The sequence below is a fragment of the Dreissena polymorpha genome, chromosome 16 (assembly GCF_020536995.1).
Source record: "Dreissena polymorpha isolate Duluth1 chromosome 16, UMN_Dpol_1.0, whole genome shotgun sequence".
NCBI classification, from domain to species: Eukaryota; Metazoa; Mollusca; class Bivalvia; order Myida; family Dreissenidae; genus Dreissena; species Dreissena polymorpha.
The window spans coordinates 22,006,973-22,023,226 of record NC_068370.1 but is presented as its reverse complement, the minus strand read 5'-3'; the positions used below and the strand labels follow the sequence as shown (position 1 = coordinate 22,023,226).

General features: G+C 35.4%; 1 long non-coding RNA gene across 1 annotated transcript in view; it reads left to right on the top strand.

Annotated features, from left to right (window-relative positions):
• The window catches only part of LOC127862335 (uncharacterized), a 28,498-nt gene extending 15,914 nt beyond the window's left edge, over nucleotides 1-12,584 (top strand). Inside the window, exon 4 of the long non-coding RNA XR_008040550.1 lies at nucleotides 20-12,584. This is a non-coding gene — a long non-coding RNA (uncharacterized LOC127862335). The remainder of the gene's footprint in view (nucleotides 1-19) is intronic.
• Nucleotides 12,585-16,254: the final 3,670 nt, after the last annotated feature.

Genomic DNA, 16,254 nt, shown 5'->3' with positions numbered 1-16,254 from the left:
AAACTGTCGTAAATTTCAGCTCGTGTCCGCGGCATTCAGATTGACCCCTTTCACTGGAGGTCTAACCCCTACGTTTGGCAGAGAGAGAGGACTACAGGTGTGAACAGAGGAGGTCAACCACTTTGGGCCGGGACCCCTACATGTGGCGATAGAAAGAGGATCAGACCCCTGTCAGGCCCGCCACGTGTTACACGTGGAGGAGGCCGGACCCTTAGAGGGCGGCGAATGCGCACTGCATCTGTCGGCATCATTCGGTATTCACGACTCTCATTCCGACTTCGATATATTATAATATTTGAGAAAATAAACCAAAATGATATTATAATAAGTAAATAATCAGTTATAAAAAAAATGAAAAGGTACGATTAGTCTTTGAGCAGAGACTTTTTGACGATGCTGGAACAGCATCGTCTAAGGTATGATAAGCATAAACAAATTCTTCACAATGGCGACCTATGTAAAAGACCGAGCCAGTCCGATTGAGATAACTCGATTTTTCTAATCGAAATACCTCGACCTCGTTCATTTTCATAGATAACATTCTCCTAGCAGAGTTGTCGTTCGTGTTTCAACATTCAACAATGGCCGCCCCCATGAGAGTCTCGAGTCAAAACTTTCTTACTGCTTAAATTGGCTTGTTTCGCTATTTAGAAGCTGTCATTTATTATATATGAATTATTTATTCACTAAATTTCCGCTAATGGCAACAATGGACGGAATTCGAAGGATACGATGTGAATGGATCACTTTCTACAACAATGGCTTCGCCCATGAGAGACTTGATAACACTCGTGTCAAAACTTTCTTACAGCTTAAATCGGCTTGTTTCGCTATTTAGTAATGCAACAATAAATGGAATTCAAAGGATATATTCAATGTGAATGAAGCACTTTCTTGATCTCGACAGCTTGACAAGGCAAAACTGGCATACTGATGATATTGGTATTTTAAGTTATCAATTTAAGTCAAATTGGTGCTTTATAAATTTTGTTCGAGCATTTTGCGACTTATTGCATTGCTATGATACCCGATATCAACATGTCATATGGGATTTGCATATCACCAAGCTGTCCTGAAATACAACATTGATTACAAACTCTTTACTCAAATTACTGGTTTGTATGAATGCTTTCTTCTTTCTATTTAAGTACACATAGTTGATATCATTATAGTCCAAATAATTAGACGTAATATACCGTTTAGTCCATGTATATCGACCTCATATTTATAGGAGTAGATATTATGTTAAAGGGGCCTTTTCACAGATTTTGACATGTTTTGAAGTTAGTCATTAAATGCTTTATATTGATAAATGTAAACATTGGATCTTAAAAGCTCCAGTTGAAAATCCAGAATAAAATTCTTTTAACAAGTAGTCCGCAGCAGGGCTCGAACCAGTGACCCCCTTAGTCCTGGAGTAAAAACACATTAGCCTGCTCGACTATTTTGCCAAGTATAAATGGTTGACGTATTTTATACCTTATATAAGCAATCTTCGTAGTTTCACACAATTAAACAACAACAACATAACTCTCCAAATTATTCAATCGTTTCACGTTGCAACGCTTTATAATTTTTAAATCGTTAAAAGATGCATATAATGGCTATATTGGACCATGGTAAATGTTCAGTAATACTGTTTCCTAAAAATAACATAACTAAAACGAAAATTTGCGAATCCTATACAACTTTTTTAATTTTTTGTCAATTTACCAAAACGTGAAAAGATCCCTTTAAAGTTAAATTAACTGTATCCCAGTCAAAGAGACATTAAGGCGATTGTGGCCATTTTAGATCTAGTTCAGCCTGCAGCTGCTTGAAAGCTGTTTGCTTAAGAGCGGTACAATGACACATAGTTTAATTGGATACTGATTAGATTGCCCTTTTCCTGTGACCTGGCTAATTAAATTCAGAAGCCTGCTGGTAACAGTTTAACGTTAATGTTACCAATGTGTCAGACCAGGGCCTGGATTTTGAAATCTAGGACATGCATGGTCAGAAGATGTCATTTAAGATAATACATTTTTTCAAACACATACAAATGCATACAAATATAAATAGTAAACTGCACTAAGTCAGAAGGCATTTGACTTCGGCTTGTGCCTTGGCACACCAGGTGTTTCGGTTGATTTTTTCAAACATAAATAATTGATGTAAAATGCTTGAAGGAATAATATTTAAGGTTTAAAAAGGAATTTTCTTTTTGTTTTAAAGGATATCTTTGAAAATTATATTTTTATGAATTTTTTGGCAACAAGGGGTAACGCATTTTTAAAAAAGGTAATAAATTTTCTGACAAAAAACTGGTACCATGAGTAGCATGAAACAATAATTTTTTTAAACATTTGTAATTGATAAAAAATGATTGCAAAAATAATATCTAGGGTCTAATAAAGCATTTTTTATTTTATTTTAATACGTTTCTCTGAAAATTCTATTTTTCATGATTTTTTTTTGCAACCAGGGGTTATGAAAAAAAAAAATGTTACTTGATTTTTAGACCAAAACTGGTACTATGATAATACTATGATGCACTTCGCCAAAACATTTATAATTATATTGTTTATTCTTGAAAATGTATTTCCCCTATTCACTAAAAATAACACTTTTGATCAGAAAATTCATATATAATGATGTTTACTTTTATTTTCAAGAAGCATAATGCCTCTTTTTAGTTGTATTTAGCCACACGTTCTTGTCAGCCACTTCAGGGTTATATGTTGCCTTTCTTATACTAAATGCAAAATAATTCTATACTTTGAGACATTCATAAATTATTTTATGTCTTTACGACACCGACAGGCTAATAAATGTATATATCAAGTACTTCCATACTAACAGGACCATTCTGGGCGGGCAACCTAGCAACCTTGATTTGTTCCTATCTTCCTATCAATCTGTTATATGTGTTATGAATCATTTGTTCTGAGAACCTTTAATGTTTTTTATAACTTTTAAATAATTCAATGTTCAAAGTGATATTGTTATTGACCGATAAACCAACATACTGATTAAAAGGGAATATTTTATTAATTATTTGCATTTTATCTTACATGAGAAATATTTGCCTAAATGATTTCAAACTAATGAAACTATAGAAAAATCTATATACAGTTAAAAATTGACGACGTTTATAAAAAAAAACCTTCATGAAATGGAAGTTTAAAGATAAAATTAAATAATGCAAGTTTTATCAGATATTCGTAATAATTTCCAATATAATTGAGTGTCTGAGCAATGTGGATGAATGAATATATCAGATAAAACGAACACTTGTCTACACTTGAATTATGATTTATTTTTCAATATTTTATGCACTTAAGTTTAGCCTTAATGCGTTTTTATAAGCATTTAAAGACAGTGTCCCTCCCCAAAATCAAGGAATTATTACTTGTCGTTCATTTGTGTAATGGTATACAATAATTGTGTGGTAGAATATTTGAGAAAAACATTAGAATCAAAACTTGTCAGTGATGAAATTTTCCATATGGTTATGGAATTACCGATCGTCGGTTTCCAAAAAACAATACGTCACGGTTTCCAAAAATATGATGGTTTTGCCCAAGGATTTTGGGGTAATGAACATTATTGGTTTATATTTTAATAATTTCGATTCTCATTTGATTAATAGGTAATTTCAAGACTGAAATTGAAATATGCAAGCTATTCTTTCGTTTTGCATATGTCTGTCGATACATCTGTACAATCGGTAATTTCCGAAACCATTCGTTAAATTGTAGCAGACACAAGTTTAAATTAAAAAAATTATGTTTTACACTAATATTCTACCTCTTTCTTGCTAAAAACTAATGCATGAATGATTTAAAAGTAATATTGCATCGTTTTCAGCCAGGAACACTGTCAATGACCACGAAAAAAAACATAACAAACTTTTTGATTTACGATATTTACTTTATAAATAGCTTGCATGCGGCATGGCATTGCATGTTCCGCAAGATAAATATCTCGACTTTATTTATTGGATGATTTCGGACTGTTTCATCCAATCAGAAAATAGCTTTGAAACGTTATTTAGACCCATGTTTAGCGAGATAATTAAGTACCACATTTTATACACTGCCAAATTGTGACATAACAAGTTGCCTCCCTTGTTGGTTCATGCTACTGTATTATTATGCCCCCCCCCTTTCGAAGAAGAGAGGGTATACTGTTTTGCACATGTCGGTCCGTATGTCCGTCCACCAGATGGTTTCCGGATGATAACTCAAGAATGCTTATGCCTAGGTTCATGAAACTTCATAGGTACATTGATCATGACTCGCAGATGACCCATATTGATTTTGAGGTCACTAGGTCAAAGAGCAAGGTCACGGTGACCCGAAATAGTAAAATGGTTTCCTGATGATAACTCAAGAACGCTTATGCCTAGGATCATGAAACTTCATGTGTAGATTGATCATGACTCACAGATGACCACTGTTGATTTTGAGGTCACTAGGTCAAAGGTCAAGGTTATGGTGACCCGAAATAGTAAAACGGTTTCCGGATGATAACTCAAGAACGCTTATGCCTAGGATCATGAAACTTCATAGGTACATTGATCATGACTCGCAGATGACCCATATTGATTTTGAGGTCACTAGGTCAAAGAGCAAGGTCACGGTGACCCGAAATAGTAAAATGGTTTCCTTATGATAACTCAAGAACGCTTATGCCTAGGATCATAAACTTCATGTGTAGATTGATCATGACTCACAGATGAACACTATTGATTTTGAGGTCACTAGGTCAAAGGTCAAGGTTATGGTGACCCGAAATAGTAAAATGGTTTCCTGATGATAACTCAAGAACGCTTATGCCTAGGATCATAAACTTCATGTGTAGATTGATCATGACTCACAGATGAACACTATTGATTTTGAGGTCACTAGGTCAAAGGTCAAGGTTATGGTGACCCGAAATAGTAAAAAGGTTTCCGGATGATAACTCAAGAACGCTTATGCCTAGGTTCATAAAACTTCATAGTTTCATTGATCATGACTTGCAGATGAACCCTATTGATTTTGAGGTCACTAGGTCAAAGGTCAAGGCAACGGTGACCCGAAATAGAAAAAAGGTTTCCGGATGATAACTCAAGAACGCTTATGCCTAGGATCATGAAACTTCATAGGTTCATTGAACATGACTCGCAGATGAACCCTATTGATTTTCAGGTCACTAGGTCAGAGGTCAAGGTCACGGTGACCCGAAATAGTAAAATGGTTTCCTGATGATAACTCAAGAACGCTTATGCCTAGGATCATGAAACTTCATGTGTAGATTGATCATGACTCACAGATGACCCCTTTTGAGGTCACTAGGTCAAAGATCAAGGTCACGGTGACCCGAAATAAATAAATGGTTTCCGGATGATAACTCAAGAACGCTTATGCCTAGGATCATGAAACTTCATAGATACATTGATCATGACTCGCAGATGATCCCTATTGAATTTCAGGTCACTAGGTCAAAGGTCAAGGTCACGGTGACCTGAAATAGTAAAATAGTTTCCGGATGATAACTCAACAACGTTTATGCCTAGGATCATGAAACTTCATAGGTACATTGATCATGACTCGCAGATGATCCCTATTGAATTTCAGGTCACTAGGTCAAAGGTCAAGGTCACGGTGACATGCAATAGTAAAATGGTTTCCGGCTGATAACTCAAGAACGCTTACGCCTATGATCATGAAACTTCATAGCTACATTGATCATGACTCGCAGATGACCCCTATTGATTTTCAGATCACTTAGTCAAAGGTCAAGGTCTCAGTGCCAAAAAAAGTATTCACACAATGGCTGCCACTACAAATGACAGCCCAATTGGGGGCATGCATGTTTTACAAACAGCCCTTGTTTCAAAAATATTTTCATGTAGTATACTTATATTGATATTTACAAAATTGATGCATATGAATGATAGACTTTACTGAAATCATTTTAATGATACTGAAATCATGACAGTGAATTAATACTGATTATTATTTAATATATTTTGCTTGATACAATCATGTACATCTATATCAAATGAGATCATACTGTAACTTCAGTGATGAATTTCAGTTAACTAAATTAAATCCAAAATATAAGTAACTCCTATATTTCTCCCGCAGCGCGCACACCTAAACATCCTGCTGTGTACCTATCCAGATCCAGATAAAAAGATATGATACATAATTATCCCCACGTTTTTCAATGAAAAAGTGGGGATATTGTATTGATGTGGGTCTGTCCGTCCGTCCGTCCTGGCCACCTGCTCCTCCTACACTATTAGCACTAGAACTTTGAAACTTACATACATGGTAGCTTTGAGCATATGTGCGACGGTGACAGTTACGGAATTTTGATCTGACCCCTGGCTCAAAAGTTATGGGGGTTGGGGCGGGGCCGGGTCAGAGATTTTCACTCATTTTTTTAATGTTATTTTCATTAACTTCTTCATTTCTTCACCGATTTACTTCAAATTGATACTGAGCCTCTCTTATGACACTAAGGTCAATCTCAACTATGCATGGCCCCATAACCAACCCTGGGGCGCCCCGGCCACATAGGCCACGCCCACCCAAAATTACCTTTTACTATAATTTCTTAATTTCTGCACCGATTCACTTCAAATTGATACTGAACCTCTCTTATGACAATACGGTCAATCTCAGCTATGCAAGGCCCCATTACCAACCCTTGGGCGCCCCGCCGCCCACATAGGCCACGCCCACCCAAAATTGCCTTTTACTATAATTTCTTCATTTCTACACTGATTCACTTCAAATTGATACTGGACCTCTCTTATGACAATACAGTTAATCTCAACTATGCATGGCCCATGACCAACCCTGGGGCGCCCCGCCCACATAGGCCACGCCCAACCAAAATTGCCTTTTACTATAATTTCTTTATTTCTACACCGATTCACTTCAAATTGATACTGAACCTCTTTTATAACAATACGGTCAGTCTCAACTGTGCATGGCGCCATTACCAACCCTGGGGTGCCCCGCCCACATAGGCCACGCCCACCAAAAATTGCCTTTTACTATACTTTCTTCATTTTTACACCGATTTACTTCAAATTGATACTGAACATCTCTTATGACAATACAGTCAATCTCAACTATGTAAGGCCCCATAACCAACCCTGGGGCGCCCCGCCCATAATAGGCTACACCCACCCAAAATTGTCTTTTACTATAATTTCTTCATTTCTACACCGATTCACTTCAAATTGATACTGAACCTCTTTTATGACAATACAGTCAATCTCAACTATGCATGGCGCCATTACCAACCCTGGGGCGCCCCGCCCTCATAGGCCATGCCAATCCAAAATTGCCTTTTACTATAATTTCTTTATTTCTACACCGATTCACTTCAAATTGATACTGAACCTCTTTTATAACAATACGGTCAGTCTCAACTGTGCATGGCGCCATTACCAACCCTGGGGTGCCCCGCCCACATAGGCCACGCCCACCAAAAATTGCCTTTTACTATACTTTCTTCATTTTTACACCGATTTACTTCAAATTGATACTGAACATCTCTTATGACAATACAGTCAATCTCAACTATGTAAGGCCCCATAACCAACCCTGGGGCGCCCCGCCCATAATAGGCTACACCCACCCAAAATTGTCTTTTACTATAATTTCTTCATTTCTACACCGATTCACTTCAAATTGATACTGAACCTCTTTTATGACAATACAGTCAATCTCAACTATGCATGGCGCCATTACCAACCCTGGGGCGCCCCGCCCTCATAGGCCATGCCAATCCAAAATTGCCTTTTACTATAATTTCTTCATTTCTACACCGATTTACTTCAAATTGATACTGAACATCTCTTATGACAATAAGGTCAATCTCAACTATGTATGGTCCCTTTACCAACCCTGGGGCGCCCCGCCCATAATAGGCCACACCCACCCAAAATTGTCTTTTACTTTAATTTCTTCATTTCTACACCGATTCACTTCTAATTGATACTGAACTTCTCTTATGACAATACGGTCAATCTCAACTATGCATGGCGCCATTTCCAACCATGGGGCGATCCTTGGTCAAACATGCGGCGTGGGGATATGCGTCGGCCTCTGCCGCGCCATTTCTAGTTATGTATTATATTGTTCAGAGGAGATGATTTTACCTCTGTTGTATCAATGTTTTGTTTTACTTCTTTAATCAGTGTTTTTAAAGATATATAAACATAGCTCCAGGGTCTTTGCTTCAGGCATTGAATATTTCATATCCTGATCTCTTTTTCTAATGGATATTTTAACTAGTTCCTACATTCAATACAGTCAAATATATGTTAAGTAGTATCTGTACACATTGGTAGATTAAATTTGTACATCAAATATTATTTTTTAATTGTTTTAAAAAGATATAGTTAAAATATTCATACTAGATTAATTTAGAACCTTAGTCATGTCACGGAGATCTAGAGTCCGTGGTCATGTGGTAATTAAACATTTTTAAATATAACCACTTTTATATGGAGTCCTGACCAGATCTCAAATGCATAATCCTTTTCTCTGTCAACCTGGTCATCCCCTATCAAATGGCAAATTATATGCTGAATCGTTCTTTATACACAATGGTTGAATGAAAAAATTGACATCATTTTCACATGGAAATTTCACTTTGACAGTCATGGAAAAAGAGCCTGCACAACACAGATCAAAAATACTTTTTATTTGTGGATAATCCCATATCTTGAAACTCTATGTGCATAAATATCTCAAGTCTTCATGAAATCAGGACAACAAAAATGTTTTTTTAAGTTCTAAATTGATCTGGCTATAGTAATCAGATTATTATAAGCTCAATTAGTCTAGTTATGTCATATGCTTTGTGTATTGTAAACATACACACAATATTGCAGGTACATGATAGCAATAAATAATAACAAAGCCATCCATACTATAAAGGTCAATGGCAAAGCCTGTGAGAAAAATTTGAACGCATTGAATGTAATCACACAACCTGCTCATGGTGAGCTTTTGTGATCGCTTTATGGCCGTCGTGAGCCGTCAACATTTGCCTTGTTAACTCTGTGGATGCCATGTTTATATTCCAATCTTCATAAAATTTGGCCAGAATATAAGTCTCAATGATATCTTTGATCAGTTCGAAAATGGTTACAATTGGTTGAAAAACATGGCTGCCAGGCCCTTGGGGTGGGGCATTTTTCCTTATATTGCTATAGTAAAACATTGTTAACACTCAAGAGGTCACGTTTATTTTCCGATCTTCATGAATTTTGGTCACAATATTTGTCCCAATACTATCTTGTTATCTCAGGTGAACGACTTTGGGCCTTTCAGGCCCTCTTGTTTGTTCATCTTACCATTTAAATAAAAGATATCATTGCACAGATGTCTTTTACTTTTAGAATGTGTTGTGCTGTATTAATTGTGTGGCTTGTTCGGGGGTATATTGTTTAGCACATGTCGGTCAGTCCGTCAGTCGGTCCGTCCACCAGATGGTTTTCGTATGATATTAGGCCTAGGATCATGAAACTTCATAGGTACATTGATCAAGACTGCCAGATGAACCCTATTGATTTTCAGGTCACTAGATAAAAGGGTAAGGTCACAGTGACTAGAATGCTTAGGCCTAGGATCATGAAACTACATAGGTACATTGATCATGACTGGCATATGACCCCTATTGATGTTCAGGTCATTAGGTCAAAGGTCAAGGTCACAGTGAGTCAAAACAGTTTAATGATTTCCGGATGATAACTCAAGAATGCTTACGTCTAGGATCATGAAACTTCATAGGTACATTGATCATGACTTGCAGATTACTCCTATTGATGTTAAGGTCACTAGGTCAAAGGTCAAGGTCAAAGTGACTCAAAACAGTAAACTAGTATCCGGATGATAACTCAAAAATGCTTACGCATAGGACAATTAAACTTCATAGGTACATTGATCATGACTGGTATATAACCCTTATTGATTTTCAGGTCACTTGGTCAAAGGTCAATGTCACAGTGACTCATAACAGTAAAAAGGTTTCCTGATGATAACTCAAGAATAGTAAGGCCTAGGATCATGAAACTTCATAGGTTAATTGATCATGACTGGCAGGTGATCCCTATTGATTTTCAGGTCACTAGGTGAAAGGTCAAGGTCACAGTGACAAAAAATGTATTCACACAATGGCTACCACTACAACTGACAGCCCATATGGAGGGCATGCATGTTTTACAAACAGCCCTTGTTTGTCTTATGTTGGTAAATGTTCATCTCGGTCAATTCTAGGTTAAGTTTGAAAGTAGGTCATATGTGGTCCAAACTAGGTCAACAAACCAAATCACAGAAAAGGTTAGTGAACACTCCAGAGGTCACATTTTCTTCCAGATCTTCATGAAATTGGACAGAATATTATCTCGATGAAATAAAGTTTCATTTTGAAAGTTGGTAGTTTGTCAAAAACTAGGTCATTAGGTCAAAATATAGAAAAATTCCTTTACCTTTCTACAGGTCACATTATCTTCCTGATTTTCATAAAAATAGCTTACAATATCCATCTTAATCAAATCAAAAGCGGAATTTGCAAGTTGGTCATGTGCAGGCTTAAGCTAGGTTACAACTTACTCAAATCATACACAAGTTTTTGACACAATAAAAGGAGTTTTGGGTGAGTGATACAGGGCTATCTTGTTTTAGAACAGCCTGTAGTAAGACAGGGAAGGTATTGTATTTGTTGCAAAAGTAACATTTTATTGTTATTGGAAGTACCTGAGCAATTATATGATGTCATAGTTTTGGTTATTTTGCTCACTTGTTATGATGTGACAATGTGAGCTTTTGTTATCATTTTGTTATTATTGTTGTATTTTATCCACAGTTTATTGTGGACACATAAGATATCATTTTACAATGTTTAAATTTGGGTGTCACCTCTTTGCCAGATTCTTATGAAACTAGTCACCTCTATGTCATTTTGGGTTTCATATTCTATCAAAAATTAGGGCACTATGTCAAATATAAGAAAAGGTCTGTTAATACTTTAGTGGTCACATTCTCTCTCACTGATCCACTTGTAAATTGGTTAGAACATTATTTTAAATGATTTCAAAGTCAAGCTTGAAAGTAGCATACAAGTATTCAACATTTAGGTCACAAGGTCTAGTCTCAGTGATTAACAGGTCACGTTCCAAAGTGGGTCATGTGCTTCCAAGCATTTGATCAATAACTAAAATCATTAAAATCTATGTTAACATTTACATTGTTTACCTAATCGTCATGGCAGTTGATCAGAATGTTCAAATAAATAAAAGTAGAACCTCGGTAACAAGGCCCAACTAGATCGGATAGACGCAAATAGTTTATTCATACTCACAATGCCTTTTTTCTAGATCTTCATGAAAAATTAGTTAACACCACTAGGAAACAATCAATTTCAGGTGAGCCACATTGTGCTGTTAAAGCTATCTATGTATAGTATAGATTGTTACAAAACCTTGTTTATCAATAAAAATAAATGAAAAAAATGGCTTTCTAAAAGTTATAGTCTTTGATGATATATTCCTCAACTTATAATCTACGACAATCTTTTGAGAGAAAAACAAAATTTGACTATTATTATACCCCAACATACTGTGATTGGGGGCTAGCACAGGAATTCTCAATTATGTTCCTCGAAAAATAATGGGTTAGCATATTGTTGCTGTTTTATCCAGTTGCCTGGCCCTTTACTCCCAAAAGAATTGTAAGTTCAAATATGAGATATTTAGGTAAATAAATATCATGGAAGAGATTGCAGTGTCCAAGAACGAAAACGATTGCACAACAACCATTAACTATTGACCTGCGGATAAATGACAAGCAATAAAAATTACACAATTGCGGTGATGTAGATTAACTTAAATGGATGCTTATTTATTTTATGCTTTCCGGTGATTTATACAGAAATATCAGTGAAATAAACTGGTATTTCACTGTTTTAAACAGTGAAAAATAACGGTGAAAATACCGATATTTTTCGCTGTTTTTCTGGGAAAATCGATATTCCACCGAATCAACAAATATCCTCTATATATCCATCCTCTTCAAAAGCATCGTCAAACCAGTACTTTCAGTACTTTGATTTCAAAATTTATTAATGTAAGATTGTTTTATTGAAGTTCGTGAATACCGGTACGTCCGACTTACCTGTGCCTTTCAGTCAATATCTTTAGAAATCAGTAGACAATTTGAATATTATCTTTATCTTATAATTGCGTAGTTAATTCGAAATCCTTTATTAGACAGTTGATTATATTCAAATAAATTTGGTCGTCGTTCTGTCCATAATCTTGTCCACGCAATGCCTTCTATATGCATACAGAGTATAATTGCCACGCACACGAATCACATCTTAACCATATAAACAAATGTCAAATACTTATCTTGATTGTGCATGAAGAAGTTATCCATTTCTTATTATCCACGTGCATTTAAGGTTTTCATGGTTACTGTTTTATAAGAAGTTAGTTAAGAGGATACGTTAACTAGTTATTAGTTTGCTGGTAACTTTGATTAAGCTTTGAATAAGTCAGATAATTAACTTGTATGTGTTGTTATGCTCATTATGTGTTTAGTCATAATTACTTTGTAAGACTGAAATAAATTAGATCATAAATAGTATGTTTGATGCATGTTTTTATTTCTTTTAGTTCAATAAATCGGTTTTGTTATTTAAGAACGATGCTTTTGCTTATTAATTCCTCCGATTTTAATAACCGCAGTCAATAAGCATATAACATGTATTACAGGCAAACTTAAGCAGACTCACATCACTGCTTTGCCCCAGAAAAAAACCCTGTACGGGAGCATAAGTCTAAATGACAAATATACAGCACGATAAACCTGTACGGAGCACCAGTCTAAATAACAAATATGCAGCATGATAAACCTGTACGGAGCACCAGTCTAAATAACAAATATACAGCATGATAAACCTGTACGGAGCACCAGTCTAAATAACAAATATGCAGCATGATAAACCTATACGGAGCACTAGTCTAAATAACAAATATACAGCATGATAAACCTATACGGAGCACCATTCAAAAGAACAAATATACAGCATAAAAAACCTGTACGGAGCGCCATCCATTCTAAATAACAAATATACAGCATGATAAACCTGTACGGAGCACCAGTCTAAATAACAAATATACAGCATGATAAACCTGTACGGAGCACCAGTTTAAATAACAAATATACAGCATGATAAACCTATACGGAGCCCCATTCTAAAGAACAAATATACAGCATAATAAACCTGTACGGAGCACCATTCTAAATAACAAATATACAGGATGATAAACCTGTACGAAACACCAGTCTAAATAACAAATACACAGCATGATAAACTTGTACGGATCACCATTCTAAATAACAAATATACAGCATGATAAACCTGTACGTAGCACAAGTCTAAATAACAAATATAAAGCATGATTAACCTGTACGGAGCACCAGTCTAAATAACAAATATACAGCATGATAAACCTGTACGGAGCATCAGTCTAAATAAAAAATGTACAGCATGATAAACCTGTACGGAACACCAGTCTAAATAACAAATATTCAGCATGATAAACCTGTACGGAGCAGCAGTCTAAATGACAAATATATAGCATGATAAACCTGTACGTAGCACCAGTCTAAATGACAAATATACAGCATGATAAACCTGTACGGAGCTCCATTCTAAATAACAAATATACAGCATGATAACCTGACCTGTACGGAGCACCAGTCTAAATAACAAATATACAGCATGATAAACCTGTACAGAACACCAGTTTAAATAACAAATATACAGCATGATAAACCTGTACGAAGCATCAGTCTAAATAACAAAAATGCAGCATGATAAACCTGTACAAAGCACAAGTCTAAATAACAAATATAAAGCATGATAAACCTGTACGGAGCACCAGTCTAAATAACAAATATACAGCATGATAAACCTGTACGGAGCACCAGTCTAAATAACAAATATAAAGCATGATAAACCTGTACGGAGCACAAGTCTAAATAACAAATATACAGCATGATAAACCTATACGGAGCACCATTCAAAAGAACAAATATACAGCATGATAAACCCGTGCAGAGCACCAGTCAAAACAACAAATAAACAGCATAACACACCTATACAGAGCACCAGCCTAAATAACAAATATATGTAGCATGCTATGTGTACACGGATGTCCCTAAATTTCAACTTTCTTTCAAAATTCCTTACATATCGAAACAGAATGACCACGCGGCATAATGTTCTAATCAGAGACAAAAATGTTCTTAACAGTTCTTCGAAGGAAAAGTTCGAAAGGTCCCCTAAAGACTTAAAGGAAAACTTCCCCAATACATGGAAAACATGTTTTTGAAAAAAAAATCATTTTCAAAATCAGTCTATATATCTTAACAATAATCTTCTGTTCGAGTATTCTGATGATTAGGTAGAATTAGACGTCAGAACTGTTCAAATTGTTTGACTTCAGCCACGTAAGAAAAATTGCCACACCTCATGGTAGCCATGTTTTCCGATGGACCGGAACCACTTGACGGAGAAGTCACAAGAGCAAATGTTCCAACCAAGTAGCATGATGATTTAAAACAAGATTTGACTTCTATATTGTTCACAAGCATTTTCTTTAATTTTACCGAGTGACCTAGTTTTTGACCCCACCATACCCAGTTTCGAATGTTTCAGAAATATGATTTAAAAAGATGTTCTACAACGTTTCAAGAAACGAAATAAATGTGGACTTAAGAATATTCACAAACTCTTTTTTAATATTACAATGTGACCCAGCGTGATCTGTCTCACCAGCCCATGGTGACAAAACAGATCAGAACTTATTATTAACGAATAAAGTCATATTGTCATGTCAGCATTACTAATGACAATGATCGTTCCTGAACTTATATACTTAAACTAAACGTGCAGTCGTAGGTATAGAAGGAAACTACAACAATGCAACGGGTTTTCGGATGCATCCGATTTTCTCTGTGCTTTCCACGTATGCAAACGAATTGCTTCCCGTCTTGAAATTGGCAGCACTGTTTCTAACTACGAATATTTGTTTCCAAAATAAGGTCAAAGCCTCAATTACTATTGATAGTGAATAACATTTAAATACAGAGTGGGAGTACCTGTATGCTCAACAATTGATATGTTTTTAGTGCATAACCTTGATTTGAAGGTGTTTGTGATTCGATTAATGAAGGAAACGCCCGAACTTTCTTCATTTGGTTGTGATTTTTGAAAAAGTATTAAAATTAATTGGATGATAATGATAAACTTGGTACAACTATAAAAGGCAATATCGGGGATATACACGACCCCTTTTTTCCACAGGTCAAAGAAAAGGTCAATGTAACTAAAACTCTTACAATTTTTACGAATGTTATTACTCAAACAGCACAAGCTAAGAGATCATTGTGAAACCTGGAATACAAATGCTGCTATAGCTTTCCCATGTGTCTGTCTGTCACTTTTCCAATTGCTCCGTTTGTTTGTCCCATCCTTAACACTGAAATAATGGTAAAAGCATCACAAAATACTTATGTTGATATTACAAAATATGTATACGTACTTAGTGTCACATGGGGATTGTGTAAGACCTTTCGTGTTAAAGAGAGGTCACAATTTATATCACCGAAACTAAAATAGAACAAAATTTAATACATTTGTATTGTTATTATGCAATAACAACATATTAGTATACCATGAATTTTTATTATGGTAATATTTTGGTAAGATATATGCTATCATGACATATTGGGAATGTGCTACCAAAAGTGTTTCACCAATCATCGGCGTTAAGTGATATCCAGATTAAAAAAAATCACAACTAATATAAACATTGTTCTTTCAAAGCCAAATCATACATCAAACAAATCAATATTATTGTAAATTGTCAAATAGTGAATAAACTCGCCTGAAATGTTTTAAGAGGAACAATTTTTAAATCTTGGTCAGGCCCTTATACTATGCAAATAAATCATTCGGAAATTGAAAACGAGAATATTTATTCTTCAATTTCTCCACATCTTAAAGAAGCCACTTCAAAATTAAACAGACCATCTAAGATAAACATAAAATCATTACCTTTACGTACCAACCTTTACAAATATTGGTATTAAATGTTAAAGTCTTCCATGGACACCTGTTTTGAGATTAAGACTCATGGTATATTTATTTATGGAAGTTATGATCAATAACGATGTTTAGACGGAG